Raw genomic sequence first — 19,322 nt, forward strand, 5'->3', positions numbered from 1 at the left:
AACCAAATCCAAACTTATACATGACCCGCCGCAAGTATTCGTGACTAATTCGATCGAATGCATTATGAAAATCAATGGAAAGTATCGCAGCCCGGCCGCCACGACGTGACGAGGCAGAAGCGATACATTCTCGATACGCCAGGACGGCATCAAATATATTCCGTCCAGGTACTGCACACGATTGAGAAGGACTAATGACGGTCTTCAACGCCGGCCGCAAACGGTGTGAAAAGCAGCGTGCTATGATTTTATAATCGGCGTTTAATAGAGTAATCGGCCGTAAAGTCACCGCACTTTGGATGCCAGTGGTCTTCGGGATGAGGACGATGAGCCCCTCTAAAAAGTCTTCCGGCACATCGAGACCATTATGTATCTCATTAACAATGGCAACGAAAGTATCAGTTAAAAGACCGGAAAATTTCACATAAAATTCCACAGGAATTCCGTCAATGCCAGGTGCCTTTCCCTTCGGGCTAGCCTTAACGGCGGCAGAAACATCATCAGCTGTAAAACGCTCATTTAAAAGAAGTCTATCCTGACGCGTTAAAATTGAAGGCAGGTCGTGTAAAAACATCTGCAAGGAGGCGTCATGCAAAGGTTGAGATTGAAAGAGTTTAGAGTAGTGATCGTAAATTTCGTCCTTAATCACCCGACGATCCGAAGTTCTAAGACCGTCACGCGTTATCCAGTCCGTGAATAAAAGTTTTTCACGCCGCAGTCGGGCTCGTCGTAAATGATACAATGATAGTGGTTCTTCCAAAGAGGGATCGAAAGGCCTGCTACGGACAACAGAGCCCTGCGCCTTCCGATGCAGATGGTTTAAAATCTGCGTTTTAATTTTCCGTAACATGGGAAGGAGGTCAGGGCGGTCGGTAACCCGAGTAATTAAATCCTGTAAACAATCGCGATAAAAATTGACCGTCATCATGTCCCAATGGGCCTTGTCACGACAGTAATTTATGAGCAAATTACGAAGAGCCGGTTTAGCGTGACGGAGCCACCATGCGACAGTAGAACACGCCTGTGGGCGGCTCTGAAGAAGTTGGCGCCACAACAAATGTACCTGTTCGACAAGACTGACGTCATCCAAAACACTAACATTGAATTTCCAATAGGATCGCGTACGGTCCGGGCGAACAGACGGGACATTAAAAGCACACAAATAACCACAATGATCCGAAAAAACGACGGGGGCAACTTCGGCCTGCAAGATTTGTGCAGTAAGGTCCGACGAGACATAAATTCTATCCAACCTACTATGCCCAGTAGGATAGAAATAAGTAAAACCTGTAGCAGTCGGACTAAAACGAAGCCACGTGTCCTCAAGTTTAAAAGTGTCAACTAAAGTTTGCAGTGCTAGACACTTATGTGCCGTCGGTTCCTGGTCGGCAACACGCAAGACACAATTAAAATCACCGCCTAAGATGATCCGTCGGTGGTTTCGATGGAAGAACTGACATAAATCATGATTGAAAAAAGTATCCCTCAGACGTTTGTTGTGAGTTCCAGAGGGGGCGTACACGTTAACAAAAAATATGTCGCAGATGACACATGCCAACCCTCGTCCATTTGGTAAAATTTCTACGTGTTTATACTCTAAACCGGGCGTGATTAAAATAGCCGTACCAATGGTCGTTTCCGGATCAATATTAAGAATAACATTATAGGCAGTAAGGTGCGGGACAACGTCAGCTGTAAGTTCTTGAAGGAAAACCACATCACAACGAGCAGATTGCAAAAAATGTAAAAGGGCGTCAATTTTACGGACACTGCGGATTTGATTAACATTAAGTGTGAGGACGCGTAACTGGTGGAATGCACGCGTCAGGATGGACTCTGTAACTTAAGCGGAACTAGAAGAAATGATCTTCCTCCACATCCTCAGACCACTGCATGGTGTCCGCAGGAGAAGGTACGGCGTCCGGGACGGCCCGGGAAGCGGGGGCGGGGGGCACCGACACAGGCGGACCGTGCACGAAAGGTGCGTCGCGACGCTCTTGAACCAAGGAGTCCGTTAATCCCTCAACGGCCTGTTCGAAGGAAACGCCGTCGCCCTCAGTGGGCGCCGGTTTCGAACGTTTCTTAGACCGCCTACGCTTCGGTTTGGGATCGGTAGGGGCGGACTGGGTGGAAACTTGAGACACCTCGCTTTCAGCGCTGCTAGCATCCGCCTCACCAGAAGTGGACAGGCCGGGTTGTGTCGGCAATTTCCGCTTGTCTGTCGGCGGGGCGGGGACGGTAATCGGCCGGGGCGACTCGACCAACATTTCAGAAGACTCCCCAACAGGCACGGTCGGGACACTGACAGCTGACAAATCAGCAAGACTGACTTCGCGAGGGGTCTGTTCGGTAGATAAACTTTGTTCCGACACAACCGGGGGCACGACAACTGTCGGCAGAGTCACATTATCGGACACAGGAGGGGACTCGACCAACATTTCAGAAAACTCCCTAACAGGCACGTCCGGAACACTGACGGCTGACAAAGCAGCGCTACTGACTTCGCGAGGGGTGCGTTCGGCAGGTAAACTTTGTTCCGACACAACCGGGGGCACGACAACTGTCGGCTGAGTCACAATATCGGACACAGGAGCCACAGCCGCAGGAGCGGCGGAAGCCTGTCGGTCGGTCGGGGCGAGCGAGGGGGGTCCAACCAACGCGCCTGCATACGTGGTGTTGACAACAGCTTCGCGCGGTAGCTGCGCCGGCCTGCGTAAAGTGCAGGTTTGTCGTAAATGATCTGTTTTGCCACACACAGAACACGTCTGCGGCTGCCCACTATAGCTGAGGAAAGCTCGCGTGCCAGCAATGATCAGATACGACGGGATATGTTTCTTTAAATCTACACGTACTGTCCGAACACCACTCAGAACCCGATACCTAAAACCTGCAGGCCACACATCATTCTCCACACTAAGAACGGTGCCAAATTCGCCAAGTTTACGAGCAATGGCCTCATTTGGGCACTCAAAAGGAACATTATAAACCTTCACACTTCGAATGCCGAAGCCTGCCGGCAGTATCAACACGTCAGACAAAGCACCGTCCACGTGCTTGAATTTCTTAACGCCACCACTTTCGGTAACTAGCTTATCGACAAAATCCTCGTTCGGAAGTTTCAAAAAGACAGAGTTTTGAATAAAATCAAGCTGGATGCCGACCAAATCAGATTCGGGAATACGCAATTCCGAAAATACCCATTCGTGTACATCAAAAGGCGACGGCCTAGCCGCGTTCCTATCAAAAACACACTGTACGGAGTTAGCACGGTTCATAATAATGCGTCAATAAACTTACAGGAACTAGTAGAGAAGAGAGAACGCTGCGAGGCGCAGCACCAAACACGCGACGAAGACACCGCCTGCAGCACACGAAGGCAGCAGCAGGCACGAGCCCAACACACGTCCGCTCGCCGCAACCACTCGGCCACGACTGCTGGTGGCGGAAATGTCTCCCGACAACGGAAACTGCCATCTTTAGAAGCAATCTGATGGCAGAAAGCGGCGTGGCCTCACTCATTTCTGTAAGGTTTCCATTGGCCGTTTCCAAAATGTAATAATTTTCGCCCAGACAGGGACTTGAACCCAGGACCATTTGATTGAGAACCTACCGCTCTGCCGACTGAGCTATGCGGGCCCACGCACGAGCATTATCGTACAGCTGCGTGGTGTCCGAGTGATTCGCATGTCGTAATTGCTGGCTTATGGCTCCAATGGCGACTTCACCGACTTCCCACTGACGCACCGCTGACGCTACTTTTCTGTCGTCTTAAACGATGGACATACTTCCAAGCAGCTGCGAGATCATAAGAAAAGAAACGCTGCACCACTGCTTTTGCCGCACTCGAATGATTGAATTGCGATTCTTAAAAAGAAATGAATGTTCGCTCTGTCCAACACTTTCAAGCACATCTGTGTACTCACGATCTCAGCGACGGCTTTCTGCAGTCCCAGCGTCAGTGCGAGGTCAACCGATAACCACAGTAAGAAGCGGTCGTCGCGAAACTCAGTATTCTTAAACGGAAATTTTCGTCTTGTTGAGAATGGCGTCACTGGTTTGCACCCGCATTCGCCCACGCATGTCACGTGTGTGCGAAAATTTTTGCTCCTCTTTACACAAAATCGCACGCAGCCGGTAGGACTCGAACCTTCAAGAAATCTGCGTAATTTTCTTTGTATTTCTTTTGTCGTTCGAGCTTTTGAAGTTCTGTCACCAGGTACATCCAATAGTCTTCTGCACTCTTCGTCATAGCCGTTGAGATGTAATGGACTGTCAGTCCTTTGAGCCAGTTGGCTGACCTTCTTTTAGTGTTAGGATATGGCACGTCATCTGGCATAAGGACGTGTGTCGGTGTAATGGTGTTAGGTGACGTGCGGAGCACACGTGCTAGTTTTTGCCTGAAGATATTCCACACGTCTTTCACATCGTCACAGACGAAACGATGTTCTTCGGTGTCGACGACATTGCAGGTTGGACAGTTTGGTGTGTGTGCCAGACGTATCGCGTGCAGTTTAGAGTTGGTGGGGATTTTTCTATTGACTGCGAGGTACCACGTCGATCGCACATTGGATGGTAGATGGGGGTCAGATAAGTTTTCCCATATGTTTTTCCAGTTACAATGTCGAAACTTGTTTTCTATTCGATTGCGCAATTTTCCTCCCAGCAAGGTGTTGTAAACCTCCTTAACCTGATATATGTCCTTCACCGGTATTCTATAGCGTACATAACTGTATTCCACAAGAAAGTGGTTATAGTGGTACAGCTCGTGGGAGATGTGATGCACATCGATTGGTGGATCTCTGCTGACTGGGGTGATTTCACGTAAGAGATGAGCCACTAAGGTCCGCGGTGATCGTTGCCACTGTTTATAAGTTTTGCTAACGTATAGCGCTTGCGCTTTAAGGTAGATATCTGTTAGATGTAGCCCTCCATTACGTGTCGATAGCGTCAAGGTATCATAGGAAACCTTAAATATCTGACCTCTGCTGACAAAATAACCAAGCGCTGCTTGCATTTGGTGTGCTATGGTGCGTGGCAGAGGAAGCACTTGAGCAACATAGTTTACTTTGGAGGTTATATAGGTATTGGCTAGTTGCACTTTTTGTATTGCATTTAAATTACGCAAGCTGTGTTGTTTTATGCTTGCTCGTAATGTGGCAAGTAATTTTCTGTAATTGAGAGCGGCTGTGCGGCGGATATTATTCGTATATTCTATTCCAAGGCATTTTAGTTTTTCCACAGTGTTGATACGTCCAGCGGCTCTGATCTCTATGCCCCTACCAAGATTCATAATACCAGATTTATTGCGGTTGAGTTTAGCTCCTGACGCCAGTTCGTAGGTCGCCACAACTTCAAGTACTGTAGCCACCTCGCTTTCGTCAGTCACAAGTACCCCTACATCGTCCGCGTAGGCTTGACATATGATCTTCTGTCCGTGTATATGTAGTCCACGGAGTTGCCGAGTCAGGGATACTAAGAGAGGTTCAAGCGCAATCGCGAAAAGCGTCATGGACATGGGGCAACCTTGTCTTACCGAATTGCGAATATTGATCGGGTGACTGAGTTGTCCGTTGACACTAATTCTTGACGTGCTATTCGTCAGTATGTGTTTCACGGAGGCTATAATTTTCTGTGGGAAGTGCATGGATGTCATACACCGGAACAGGTACGAATGATTAACTTTATCAAAAGCTTTTTCAAAGTCAAGCGACATCAGGGCACAGCGAATGTTGCAGGCTTCCGATATCGCTATAATGTCTCTGTAGTCGCATAAGGTCTGAAATATCGTTCTATCCTTTCCCACACTTGTCTGGTAAGCTCCTGTCACTGTACGAATAACTGAATTAAACCTTTGCATCATGATACGGGCGAAGATTTTATAATCACTGTTGAGAAGTGTTATGGGTCGAAGATTCTCCACGGTTTTGCCTCTTGGTGTTTTGGGGACTAAGACCACTGTACCTTCACAGAATTCCTTCGGAAGGTCAGTGTCGGCATTTAGTATTTCATTGCATACAAGTGTCAATTTAGCTATTATCTTTTCGCGAAAAGTTTGATAAAATTCAGCGGGAAGCCCATCTGGTCCAGGTGATTTATTCTTTGGACTCCTCGAGATGGCATCTTCGACGTCTTCATCCGTTATTCTTGCTGCGAGCACATCAGCTTCTTCTGGAGTGAGTCGCTCTGTCGTCCTAGCAGTGAGAGCTTGCTGCGCTGTTTCATCTGTCTGTGTATTGGCCAGCAACTCACTAAAGTGTCGATGGATCTCGTCTCGTATTGCAGCTTGATCTGTCAAGAGTCTCCCGTCCGAAGTTTTGAGTTCCGTCAGAATTTTCCGTTTTTGTCTTTTGTTCTCTTGGAGGATGTGGTACATCGATGTTGTTTCTTCTCGTGTACCGTTCTGCAAACGCGTTCGTATTTTACAGCCTTCGAGATGGTGTCTCTGCAGGGTGAACAATTTTGCTTTTATTCTGTTGATTTGCCCATAGTTTGTTATGATTGTAGCATCCCGAACGCACAAGTCTCTCAGACAGCTGAAGTAAAACTCTAATGTCCGCTTCCGCCAGGCGACTTTTTCACGGGAGTAAGTTTTCATTGTCTTTATTATTGCGGGCTTCGCGCAGTTTAGCCACCAATTCAGCGCCGTACCATACAAATGGAACTTCCTTTCACATTCTGCCCAAGTGGTGTGGAAGGCGGCGTGACATCCAGGATCCGAAAGATGAGCAACGTTTAGCTTCCACTGACCTCTCGCCCTGTAAGTGCCTTGTTTCTCTAAATTTATCGTACATATGTACGCGATATGATCAGAGAAAATAGTGGGCCATAGCTCGGACTGTAAAACGTGTCGCCTTAAATTGGACGTTGCGTAAATCCTGTCGATACGACTGGCAGAATGGCTGGTGATATAGGTGAAACCGAGCTGATCACCATGTTTTAGTTCCCAAGTATCTAACAGATGGAATTCTCTGACGATGTTCTCCAGCTCCAGAGATTTGTTAAAATTTGGCGTCTGATCTTTGGGACTCAGCACGCAATTAAAGTCACCCGCAAATATTATTTGTTCAAATCGCACCGCGAAAAGGTGGGCGATGTCCTCCTTGAAAAATTCAGCCCTGCGGCGCTTGTTTCCGGTTCCTGACGGGGCATAGATGTTGATAAACCTGGTGTTGTTTATCGTGACAGCGAGACCTCTACTGTTCGGCAGTTTCGTCACGTCTGTGAGTAGGATCCCCTCTTTAGTCATAATCGCTGTGCCGAGGCTATTGTCATTGCCAGGATTGATGACGGCGTTGTAGCCAGTGATGTCGTCCAAACGGATAGCCGTTACTTCTTGCAGCATTAAGATGTCAACATCAGCGGCGTACAGAAAATCTTGGAGATTTCTCAGATTGAGGGTGCTGCTAATTTTATTTATATTCAAGGTCGCAATTCTGTACGCCTGCAAGGACGTCATGTCGACTATACCGTGTCAGGTGGGATACTGTTTGCCAGGTGAAGTGGATGTTTGCTCCACTTAGAAGAAGTCAGCATCATCATCTGCTGCACGAGCGTCTTTGATGGTGGTTCGTTGCCGGGTGGACACATCTTGTCGACGGTCGGGTGCCGTCCGTCCTGAACGTTGTGGTATGTCAGCCATCTCTGCATCATGGTTGTGCTCCTCCATGTCATCCGCCCAATCTCGCGTGCACGTAACTTCCCGCGTGTCCGTTTTTGGTACAGGTGGAGGGTCCTTCGGACTAGCTGTACCGTCCGGAATGTGGATTCCACGGTCGGGTTCAGTGTCCTCATTTCGGGTCTTCTTCTTTGATGTTCGATCTTCCAGAGGAGTTGCCTGTGTCGTCTCCGCCAGTTCTTGGCCTATCTGTTTCGCCTTTTCACGCAGGATTGGCGCGATTTCTGCTGCTCCCTGTCGGGCTATTCGACGTTTCTTCCGTTTCTTCGGTGAAACAGTTGTAGGCTGCTGATCATTATCCTCCGACGTAGCAACCGTGTCCTCTTTGTGTTGCCCGACTTCTTCGAGTGGTTTGCACACGCCTTCTTCTGCCGTCTTAGCCTGGTCTTGTTCTGCACGTCCGTCAGTTTCCTCGTCTTGTGAGTGTGCTGGACCTGTAGCTTCTGTGCTGCTAGTATCCATGGCTACAGTACCATCGGGAACGTCGGCATAAGCAACTACCGCCCTGTCGAAACACATGTCTGGGGCGACGTCACTGCGAATTGCGGCGGCGTACGTCACGGGTAGTGTGGCCATCTGACTAGGCGGGTCTCGCTCCCCAGTCGGCAGTTGCATCACACGCCGTTGAACACACTGCGCGCGGACGTGTTGGGTCGAACCACAACCCGAGCAAGTTCTCGGCTGCCCATCGTAAATGATGATCGCTCGATATCCACCAATCCAGAGATACGATGGGATATGTTTCAGCATGTCAATCTTAACTTGCCTGACGCCATTTAATACTGGATACTTGTGCAAGCTAGACCATTTTTCGGCGACATTGCTAATAATGGTGCCATAGTCTCTCAGTTTGTTGTTAATCTCCTCGGGCGTTATTTCAAAGGGGAGCTCAAAGATTCGAATCGTTCTTATTCCCATTCCGGCACGTGAAACCGTGACCTGCCCTATGTGTCCGTCTGAATGTTTGAATTTTGCCACCCCACCACATGCTTCTACAATTTGGTCGCACTTGTCAGAACTGGATAACTTAAGGAACACAGTCGGACTGACAATCGACAGGTGAATTCCAATCAATTCATCCACTTTGACCTGAAAAGTTTCTTCGATAAATGCCTCAACTTCGTAAGATTTCGGCCGGGAGTAGTTCGGATCGAAAATCAACTTCAAAGTATCACGTCGCGTTGTCTGCTCCATTATGTCATTCTAGAAATGTGATCGTGGACTATAATTAACGCAGAAAGCGCGCACTCACCACACAGCGCCGGCCGCTCGCAGCGACGATGTAAACACCGCAACAGCCGCTCCGCACGTCCGCACAGCACGGCCGCCGGCGGCGGAATGCCACTCGGCCACGACTGCCGCTAGCGCGGGTTCTGCCGACACATGCAACTGCTAACGTTTCAAGCACTGTGGTGTCAGAAGACGGCGTAGCTGCATTATTTTCCGTAGCGTTTCCACCGCTACCAGACGAATCGCTACCAAAGTATTAAAATTTCCGCCGACACAGGGACTTGAACCCTGGACCCTTAGGTTAAAAAGCCCTATGCTCCACCGACTGAGCTGTCCGGGCTCGCACGAGGCTGCGAAACCCCCAACGATACATTCACTCATGTCCTTTACTGTTGTGCAATCGCTGCATGGAGCAGTTACTAATAAAACGTCGCCTGAATGCTGTCTACAGACTTATCGCGCTAAGCTCGTAACACACTATCGAAGACTGCTGACACACGATGCAACAACAAATTACAGCAGTCGTTACGTCTCATACGTTGGAGCAGAGAATTTACGTGTTTAGTCGACCCTCACTGGCCAGTTGGAAAATTCACAAGAATTTCGAATGCAATGTTTCCCACGTTTTCGCTCATTTCACGGTTCCGTTGAAGACCTTCTTCACCACCTGACACAGAAAAAGGAACGCAGTCGGTAGGACTTTTTTGATTCTTTTGCTTCTAAGGGAGTTAGTTGTCTAGTGAGTTCCTCTTATGGCATGCACTAGACAACCAGAACAGCTACAGGAGAGAGTCATTTTTGTTGTCAGCGGTAGTTGCATTATCGCAAACGCAGAGCAATTCCATGGGCGTCGCATCAAAATGAATACGTGCCGAAACCCGGGATCGAACCAGGGACCTTTAGATCTTCAGTCTAACGCTCTCCCAACTGAGCTATTTCGGCTGACGCTGAGGTTTGCAGTTTGCATGTGTTCGTGAACTCTGTCTCGTTGCCACTTTCACAGTCACCTTCGTCTGATAAGACACAGGGACGCTGAAAGGCGAGCATCCGATGCAGCGAAGTTCCACACACATTTCTTCTGCTTCCATCATCGTTAAAAGCAAACATGTCGACTCGATTCGTGTAATATTGACTTCGCTGAATTCACGTGACGCCACGCTGGCGCTAGAAAACCCGTGCTATATCGATGCCAGGGGCAACTCGTGTGCAGCGAACGAGACACAAGGAGGAGTGAGCCTCTCCACCGTATAAGAGGCAGTATCTAGCAGATACACGCGGTAAAACATTCGACTTGCGTTAGCTCATGAATGGCTACACGTCATCGTCTGCAAGCTAAAATGGACACGTCTGCACTGCCCAGTGAGGCGACACTTGTACTAACACCTGGTGGGCGGCTGTGAGACGGGGAGATGAGCTGCGGCTTCTGGGCGCGACTGTAACGCTGCGCCACGGATCAAATAACACTGCACATTGCTGGTGACCCACGTGTTTAGTAGTGACGCAACTGAACGTTCATCTTGTGAGAGCGAGAAAATTTTCGCAGTCGGCAGGACTCGAACCTACGCACCCAGAGGAATCTGATTTCGAGTCAGACGCCTTAACCACTCGGCCACGACTGCCGGAAGCGCGGTTTCTGCCGACACTTGCAACTGCTAACGTTTAAAGCACTGTGGTGTCAGAAGACGGCGTAGCCGCATTATTTTCCGTAGCGTTTCCACCGCTACCAGACGAATCGCTACCAAAGTATTAAAATACTGACACTACTTTCCTGTCGTCTTAAACGATGGACATACTTCCAAGCAGCTGCGAGGTCTTAAGAAAAGAAACGCTGCACCACTGCTTTTGCCGCACTCGAATGAATCGAATTGCGATTCTTAAAAAGAAATGAATGCTCGCTCTGTCCAACACTTTCAAGCACATCTGTGTACTCACGAACACGGCGACGGCGCGACAAAAGACGGGGGCGCGTTCGTGGGCCTGCGACTGATTTCTGCAGTACTAGCGTCCGTGCGAGGTGAACCGATAGCCATAACAGACAGCGGCCGTCGCGAAACAGTATTGTTAAACATAAATTTCCGTCTTGTTGAAAATGGCGTCACTGGTTTGGATCCGCATTCACCCACGCATGTCACATGTGTGCGAAAATTTCTGGCACTCCACACGTGGAACGTAGAGGTGATTGGGAAAGGCGGATGCGGTGAAGGCGAAATTGGTTGATTTGCTTACCATTGACAGTTAGGTACCAAACAGATTGTACATTCGTGTCAAGGTAACAGGCGAACACCGCGCGCCATACATGTCGTCAGTCAACCTGGGGGAACTTTTGTTCAATAGGGTTAGGTGGACGACCTAATTGGAGGACATTGTATACTGCCTTTGTCTTGAGTAAAAGTGGTCTTGGTAAGGTGAGGTGTAGATAACTGAGTTCAAGAAAGAAGTATCCTATATAATGGAACTGGGCCGGAACATCCGAGTTCATCACTGGGGCTGACAGTGAGACCGGCGAATATGCCGACAGGTGGAAACCAGTGAGGCTCGCTGGGCAACGTGTCCATACCGTCATCTGGGAGCTGACAAATAGGGCGCGAGCTCTATCCGGCACGTGAAACAGACCTATCCCACCTCGTTCACGGGGAAGAGTAAGGATTGCATAGTTAACTTTGAACAACAACCCAGAGCTGACAAAAGATGCCATCGCTGCCAACATGCGACGTGCCACAGTAAGCGGAAAAGGTAGAACTTGTGCTGCATGGGGAACTCGGGATGCGATATATATATTTACATATCGAGCTCGTTGGAGAATATCTAGGGATCGAAGGCGATGGTCCATAAGACCTGCTCTGATCATTAAAAGGAGGCGTCGGCAGTTGATGGTGGCTGAACGCCGGAGATCAGATGATAAATCTATTCCCAAACAGCGAACGGTATCAACGGTGGTGAGAAGTGTAACGCACTCAACGGCAAGTCCCGTGCCAATGAACATAACTTGTGACTTACGTACGTTTAAAGAGCTACCCGATGCCTCACCATAAGTCGCTACCCACGTCAAAACAGCTCGAACCTCGTCGGCATTATGTAAACAGATGACTTCATCGTCAGCATAGGCCGTGCAAACAGAATCGGTAGCGATCTATGGACAACCCTACCGAACGTTGTCTTAGTCCACATAGCAAAATGGTTCAAATGGCTCTGAGCACTATGGGACTCAACTGCTAAGGTCATTAGTCCCCTAGAACTTAGAACTAGTTAATCCTAACTAACCTAAGGACATCACAAACATCCATGCCCGAGGCAGGATTCGAACCTGCGACCGTAGCGGTCTTGCGGTTCCAGACTGCAGCGCCTTTAACCGCACGGCCACTTCGGCCGGCCCACATAGCAAGGATTCCAAGGAAAAGACGTACAAAATCGCTGATAGAGGGCAACCTTGACGTACGGATCGACCTATTTTTATCGGAGGAGTGAGTCTGCCATTGTACATAATCCTGGATGAGGCACCCCGCAGAAGGCGCATCACTACCGTGATAACGGCGACTGAGAAACCCATATGGTGGAGAACGACCGTAAGGAACGAATGGTCAACCCTATCAAAAGCTTGACTAAAGTCCAAAGACGCAAGTGCCCCAGAGAGGCGTTGTGCCTGGGTAACGGCGATCATATCCCTGTAGCGGCACAAAGCCGTGCGGATATTATTATCCCCTCCCAAAGATGCTTGGTCTGGCGACACAACATATCGGGCAACGTTTTCAAGTCGTGCCGCCAAAAGGCGAGTGAAGATTTTCGTATCACTGTTAAGGAGGGTGATGGGCCGATAGTCACTGATATTGTTGCCACCATGCGGTTTACGTACAGGAATAATAATTCCTTCCATGAAAGCGTCCGGCACAGGCACTTCCGGAGACATCAGTTCCCGACAGATGGAGGTGAAGGTGGACTCTAACAAATCACGGAAGGTGCGATAAATTTCGAGGGGAAGACCGTCGGGTCCTGGGGAGCGATTGATGGTTCCTGCCCGGATCGCATCGCGGACTTCATCATCAGTCACCTCTGACATCAAGTCAATCGCCGCATCTACTGGGATACCACCGAAGTTGAGCTGTGAGACTTCCTCGATCAACTCTGGGGAATGTGGAATTGCGGTGTAGAGCTGCTGGTAGTGGGCGTGAAGCACATTCCCTATCGCAGATTGGGTTACGTAGCGACGCCCTTCTTGGTCTGTTAGGACGTGAATCAAATTTCGGCGTAGATTTTGGAGTTCTTGGATGATATGGTACATCGACGGATGTTCATGAGGCATGCGATCAGCAGTAAGAGATCGTACTATCGCTCCTTCCAAATGCCTCCGCATGAGATTGGATATGTGTGCCTTAGCATGGTTCATCTTTGTATGGCGCTCAGGGGAGGCTGGCATCGTGGAACATTCTCGTAGGATCCTGTAGTAAAAGTCCATAGTGCTCTTCCTCCAGGCTACAAGATTTTTGCCAAACCGGATCAAAGTTTTGCGAAGAGCAGGTTTTGCACACTGGATCCACCAGGATATGGTAGACGGATACGTGGGACGGCGTCTATAACATGTGATCCAAGTGTCTTCTATTAGAAGTCGACAGTCGGGAGAATTAAGAAGTGCCGTGTTCAGTTTCCATAAACCACGTCCATACCATACTGCTTGTCTTATGAGAACAACATCACAGAAGTAAGCCTCATGATCTGAGAAAGCAACAGGCCAGATTTCAGCCTGTCGAGTGTGTTGAATTAGGGATCGCGAGATGTAGATGCGATCCAGTCGGCTAGAGGAGTGCGCAGTGTAGTACGTAAACCCCGAAAGATCACCGTGAACATGTCTCCACGTGTCGACAAATTGTAGCCGCGTGACGACTGTTTCCAGAGCTGCGCATGGTGAGTGACGCGGCAATTGATCCTGAGTTCGCTGAGTGCAGTTGAAGTCTCCACCCATGACCCAGTCATCGTGTGGTCCCATAAAAAGCGGTGTAATTTCATTCGCGAAGAAGGCATTGCGTTCACGACGGTAGCTGGAGCCCGACGGAGCATAAATGTTGACGATGCGTACACCAAAGAGAGTAAGGGCCATACCTCTGCCGTTAGGGAGGTATAGGACATCTTCGGCAGGAAAACCTTCTCGTAAGATTATGGTAACACCACTACCGGTGTCCGAAGCGGGAGAAAGATGCGCCGTGAAGCCATGTGGTGGTGAAAAATCGGCGACGTGCACTTCCTGAAAAAGCGCAATATCTATGTCCGCATCATAAATCATATCGCGGAGCAGCGCTAGTTTGTGGGGTGCACGAATGGTCGCGAGGTTAATCGTTGCGACACGATAATGCTGGTGTTGGAGTCCCACAGGCACAGGTGGGGCTCCTTCTTCAGGAGCGAGAGGTCGTCAATCTTGCGTGTCCGCTGAAGAGGTTGCTATTGTGGAGAGTTTGCGGTCGCGGGCGCAACCGATGGGGGCGCCCCATCATCAGCACCGTCCACCCCAGTCCCTTCGATTTCCACGTCGTCTCCCCAGGAGACTGATACTGCGGTAGGGCATCGGCTGTGCACATCATCCACGTGGAGAGGAGACGTAGTTTTCGGCTCAGCGGATAGGCTCTCTCCAACGTCGACCTGTAGGGGGCGGCGCCTGTAAGGAGGGGTGTTCGTTGCCAGTGGTCGCCTGTGGCGGGTCGTTCGCATCAGACTGTTGGTCATCAAAGAGCGGTTTGTCGTCCATCTTCGGGTCTGCATCCCTGGTATCCATCCGTAGAAGGGATTCATCAGGGGGCGTACGGCTACGTTTCTTTCTCTTTCGTGTCGACCCTTGTTTTCGAACATGTCGTCCAGAGTCTGCTTGCGGGTGGATTTCGTTTGACTCCGGACCAGTCTGAAGGAAAGCGGAAGTAGGTACCACTCCCGAATCAACGTCCATCTCAGTAGCAGTTTCAGTCACAGTGCTGCGAAGATTCGGCAGGTCAGGATCTGGCGTCCGTGGCACCTCAGAAGGAATCTCAGTAGCGGTTGCATCTACCTGATCAGACGACGTCAACGGAGCCGGAAGACCCTGTGTAGAGGTGCTACCTTCCTTGGCAACCTTGGCATATGTGACAGGGATCTGAGTCATCACCGCTGGGGACGCTTCCTCGCCGACCGGCGTCTGGATCAGGCGGCGTCGCATGCAGGCAGATCTGACGTGGTCTTCTTGTCCACAACCCGCACATGTTCGGGGTTGGCCGTCGTACATGACAATGGCTCGCACCCTGCCAAATGTCAGGTATGATGGTATATGTTTTTTCAGCTCAATTTTGACCTGACGCACACCATTAAGGACATAGTAGGTCGTGAAGGTTTGCAATTTTTGCTCTATGTAACCGATGCCGTTACCGTATGGTTGTAACGCAGAGACAACTTCGTCCTTCGGCACTTCCAAAGGTAGTTCGAACACCCTAATCATGCGTTGACCGTACTCTGCGAGTTCAAGTGTTACAGCTCCGACGTGACCATTAGAGTATTTGAACTTAAGTCCATTGGCATGGCGGCGAATAACATCTTCACACACCTCGGTGTTTGTCATTTTAATATAAACGACACTACTCATGATCGAAAAATGGATTCAGTAATGTGGTTAGGATCTAAACGAACTTCTTCACGTATGAACGTTTCAACTTCATGTGCACGAGGTCGCGCATGTTCAGCTGGGAAGGAAACTTTAAGGGTCGCACGGCGGTAAGCTCTCGACATGTTGTTCACGGTTGACGGACACAAGCCTTAAAGCTACGACGCGGAAGTAAACAAACGCCTGCAGCGGAGCACTGGCAGGCGCGCGGGGCCGTCAGCACGCTGCCACGGCTGAAAGCGGACTAACCACTCGGCCACGACTGCCGGTCGCATGGGCGTCTCCCGACACGTGAAACTGCCATCTTTAGAAGCAATCTGATGGCAGAAAACGGCGTGGCCTCACTATTTTCTGTGGGGTTTCCATTAGCCGTTACCAAAATGTATTAAATAACGCCCAGACAGGGACTTGAACCCAGGACCCTTTGGCTGAAAACCTGACGCCCTACCGACTGAGCTATCCGGTCCCTCGGCCGAGCATTGTGGTACGTGCTGTATTGTGTGCGAGTGACTCGCGTGTCGTAATTGCCGACTTCTGGCTCCAATGGTGCTGCATGGTGTGCGAGTGACTCGCGTGTCGTAATTGCCGACTTCTGGCTCCAATGGCGACTTCACCGACTTCCTTCTGACGCTAGTTTCCTGTCGTCTTAAACGATGGATATACTTGCAATCAGCTGCGTGATCTTAAGAAAAGAAACGCTGCACCACTGCTTTCGCCGCACTCGAATGATTGAATTGCGATTGTTAAAAAGAAACGAATGTTCGCTCTGTCCAACCCGTTCAAGCACATCTGTGTACTCACGATCTCAGCGACCGCTTTCTGCAGTTCCAGCGTCAGAGCGAGGTGAACCGATAGCCACAGTAAGCAGCGGCCGTCGCGAAACTCGGTAATCGTAAACGGAAATTTTCGTCTTGTTGAGAATGGCGTCATTGGTTTGCACCCGCATGTCCCATGTGTGCGAAAATTTTTGCTCCTCTTTACGCAAAACCGCACGCCGGTAGCGCGGGGTTCTCCCGACACATGCAACTGCTACCGTTTAAAGCACTGTGGTGTCACAAAACGGCGTAGCTGCCTTATTTTCCGTAGCGTTTCCACCGCTTCCAGACGAATCGCTACCAAAGTATTAAAATTTCCGCCCGGACAGGGACTTGAACCCTGGAACCTTAGGTTATAAGCCTAATGCTCTACCGACTTTTTTTTAATAATTTTTATTGTTCACACTAAAAGTACATATATATTCACTATGCAAGAGTTCTTCAAGGTACCATTGAAACATATACAAATGACTGTTAGTTAAACAAAAAATATTAAAAAGAAAAACGTTAAATACAACAAACTATAACATATTCTGTCTTCTTCCTTTTTTTTAAGTTTGTTTTTGTTTTTGGTCGATGCATGAGAACGTGGATACGGGTGTTGCATCATGTGACAGGTAGGCATGGTACACCCCAACTTTGAGGGGGATCAAGGAAGATGCTGCGGAGAAAACCGGCAAAAGTTTGTCGGTAAGATGGTTTTCGGATGAGGGTGCTATGCGCGGTCACAACTTTGTACCAGAAGTCCAGGCCTGTATGCGGACCACTCTGAAAGAGGTATTCTAAAGCCTGTCCTCGAAACCAGATTAGGGTATGGTGCTTAGCAAGAGGGTAGTGAAATGTCTGGGGCAACAACAGGAAATCCGGGGTTACCGTCGTTGGCGGGGCACGGAGGTAAAAGCCCACGATTCGTTGGATGAGCAGCCATACGTTTTGTTTCAGGGGGCACGTAAGACGGTGCTCGTCGGTGTCTTCGAGCTGACAGTCAGGGCAGAGTGGGGAGGTGGCCAGTCCTATGCGATATAGTCGACTATTAGTCGGGAATTTTCCATAGACTAAAACATACCAGAGTGCAGACACAGACGACGGTAAAAAGGGTGCATGCACACACCCCCAAACCGTGCGCCAGTTAATGTCAGGATGCTGTAGCACCATGGGGTCGCAAGGGTTGGACAGCATAAACAAACGATAATAATCTTTTGTACGGTGAGGACGGGTGACTGGAAGATCGGCCCGAACGTAGCTGAGTTCTATGAAACAATTGGCGACGTGATACAATAATGGAGAAATAGGTGCCACATTGATCGGTGGATCGAGAGAAGCTGGTCGGAGGATATCTAAGAGACTGCGTGTTAAGGACGGGACCGGCCCCTGCCAGTGCCGCAACAGAGTGTGGACAAAGAGTGCAGAAGATCGTGCCCGCACGTTGACGAGTCCGAGGCCACCTTTTGCAGGAGGCAGTGTTAGAGTCTTGAAGCGGACTTTGAAAAGTGCCCCTGCTGACACGAAATATCCAAAGGCTGATTGGATGCGGCGGCCAAGGAGTAACGGCATTGGGAGGATCTGGGCGACGTGTACCAGTTTAGGGGCGACATACATGTTGACATAGGACACACGTTGGAGTTGGTTTAAGTTACGGTGCACTTGACCGCGGACATGGTGCCGAATCGACTGCAAAAGCCGCCGGTAAGCCAGGGCCACTGTGCGGTGTGTGGAGCTCGTAAATTCGATACCCAAGTAACGAAGGGTGGCACTGACTGGGAGTGGGGTCGGCACCATAGCCGGGAGGTCGCGCCCAATGTGCATCATAGTCGATTTACGGACATTAAGAATGCTACCAGAAAGACGTCTATACTGGTAGATCCATTGGATGGCGTCATTGAGTTCCGTGGAGGAGCAGGTGAGAAAGAGGACATCGTCCGCATAAGCCCTACAGTGATAGGTGTAGTCGTGCAAAGTGAGGCCCTGCAGTCTAGAGGTAAGTCCAGTGATAAGGGGCTCAAGTGCAATGGCATATAGTAAAGTAGACATAGGGCATCCTTGACGCACAGAGCGGCGTATAGGAATCGGTCCTACAAGCCTCCCATTGACTTGTACCATCGAGACCGCGGGAAGTAGTAACCGGCGAATGGCATCGACAAAAAGCAATGTGAACCCCATACGTGTCGCCACCATGAGGAGGAATGGGTGTCGAACGCGATCAAAGGCACTCGTGAAATCGTCGGATACCAGTGCTGCACGAAGGCAACAAGCCGACGCCAGTGCAATGTCACGGCATTCTCCTAGAGCTGTTTGTAAGGTGGCCCCACAACCACGTGCAGTCTGCTCAGGTGAAAGGACCGTAGGTAAGACGGTGCGTATGCGCGCTGCTAAGAGGCGTGCATAGATTTTATAGTCTGCATTCAGTAGTGTAAGGGGGCGATATGCAGAGACATGAGACCCTCCCTTCGGTTTAGGCACAGGTAGAAGAATGCCAGTGACGAATTCAGGTGGAATTAGGAAGGACGGAGTAAAGAGTTCCAGAATCATTTCCGTCCAGCGAGGAAGCATTAACGTGGTGAACGCCCGGTAAAACTTCACTGAAAGACCATCTGGTCCGGGTGATTTGTTCTTGGCCCCTTTGTTGATCGCATCTACCACCTCTTCTGCGGTGATTACAGACATCATGGACGTTGACGTACGCTGTCGTTCCCTATGGTGTCAGGTGATGGAGGGAGCGCATCGAGCTCACGGAGGACGGCGTAGTGAAAATTTGTGGTGTCTCGATGCCATGCTGCTGCTTCCTTGCCACATTGTATGAAGGCCTTTCTGATCGCAGGTTTGGCACATTTGAACCACCAATGGAACGTGTATGTGTACTGCGGAAGGCGTCTTTCGCAAGACGCCCATGTAGTGGCAATACATTGTCGGCAGTGTGGATCATTAAGGAGGGAGGTATTAAGCTTCCAGTAACCCCTGCCGCGCCACACTGACTGAGGTCGCAGAGCCAGGG

General features: G+C 49.7%; 2 non-coding genes across 2 annotated transcripts; both read right to left on the reverse strand.

Moving 5' to 3' along the window:
- Positions 1-9,774: 9,774 nt before the first annotated feature.
- Positions 9,775-9,847, reverse strand: Trnaf-gaa (transfer RNA phenylalanine (anticodon GAA)). Its single transcript has one exon. It is a non-coding gene; the product is annotated as a tRNA-Phe (tRNA).
- Positions 9,848-10,443: 596 nt separating this feature from the next.
- Trnas-cga (transfer RNA serine (anticodon CGA)) lies at positions 10,444-10,524 on the reverse strand. The gene has a single exon. It is a non-coding gene; the product is annotated as a tRNA-Ser (tRNA).
- Between the last annotated feature and the right edge of the window lie 8,798 nt (positions 10,525-19,322).

This window comes from Schistocerca nitens, chromosome 4 (assembly GCF_023898315.1).
Source record: "Schistocerca nitens isolate TAMUIC-IGC-003100 chromosome 4, iqSchNite1.1, whole genome shotgun sequence".
Lineage (NCBI taxonomy): Eukaryota > Metazoa > Arthropoda > Insecta > Orthoptera > Acrididae > Schistocerca > Schistocerca nitens.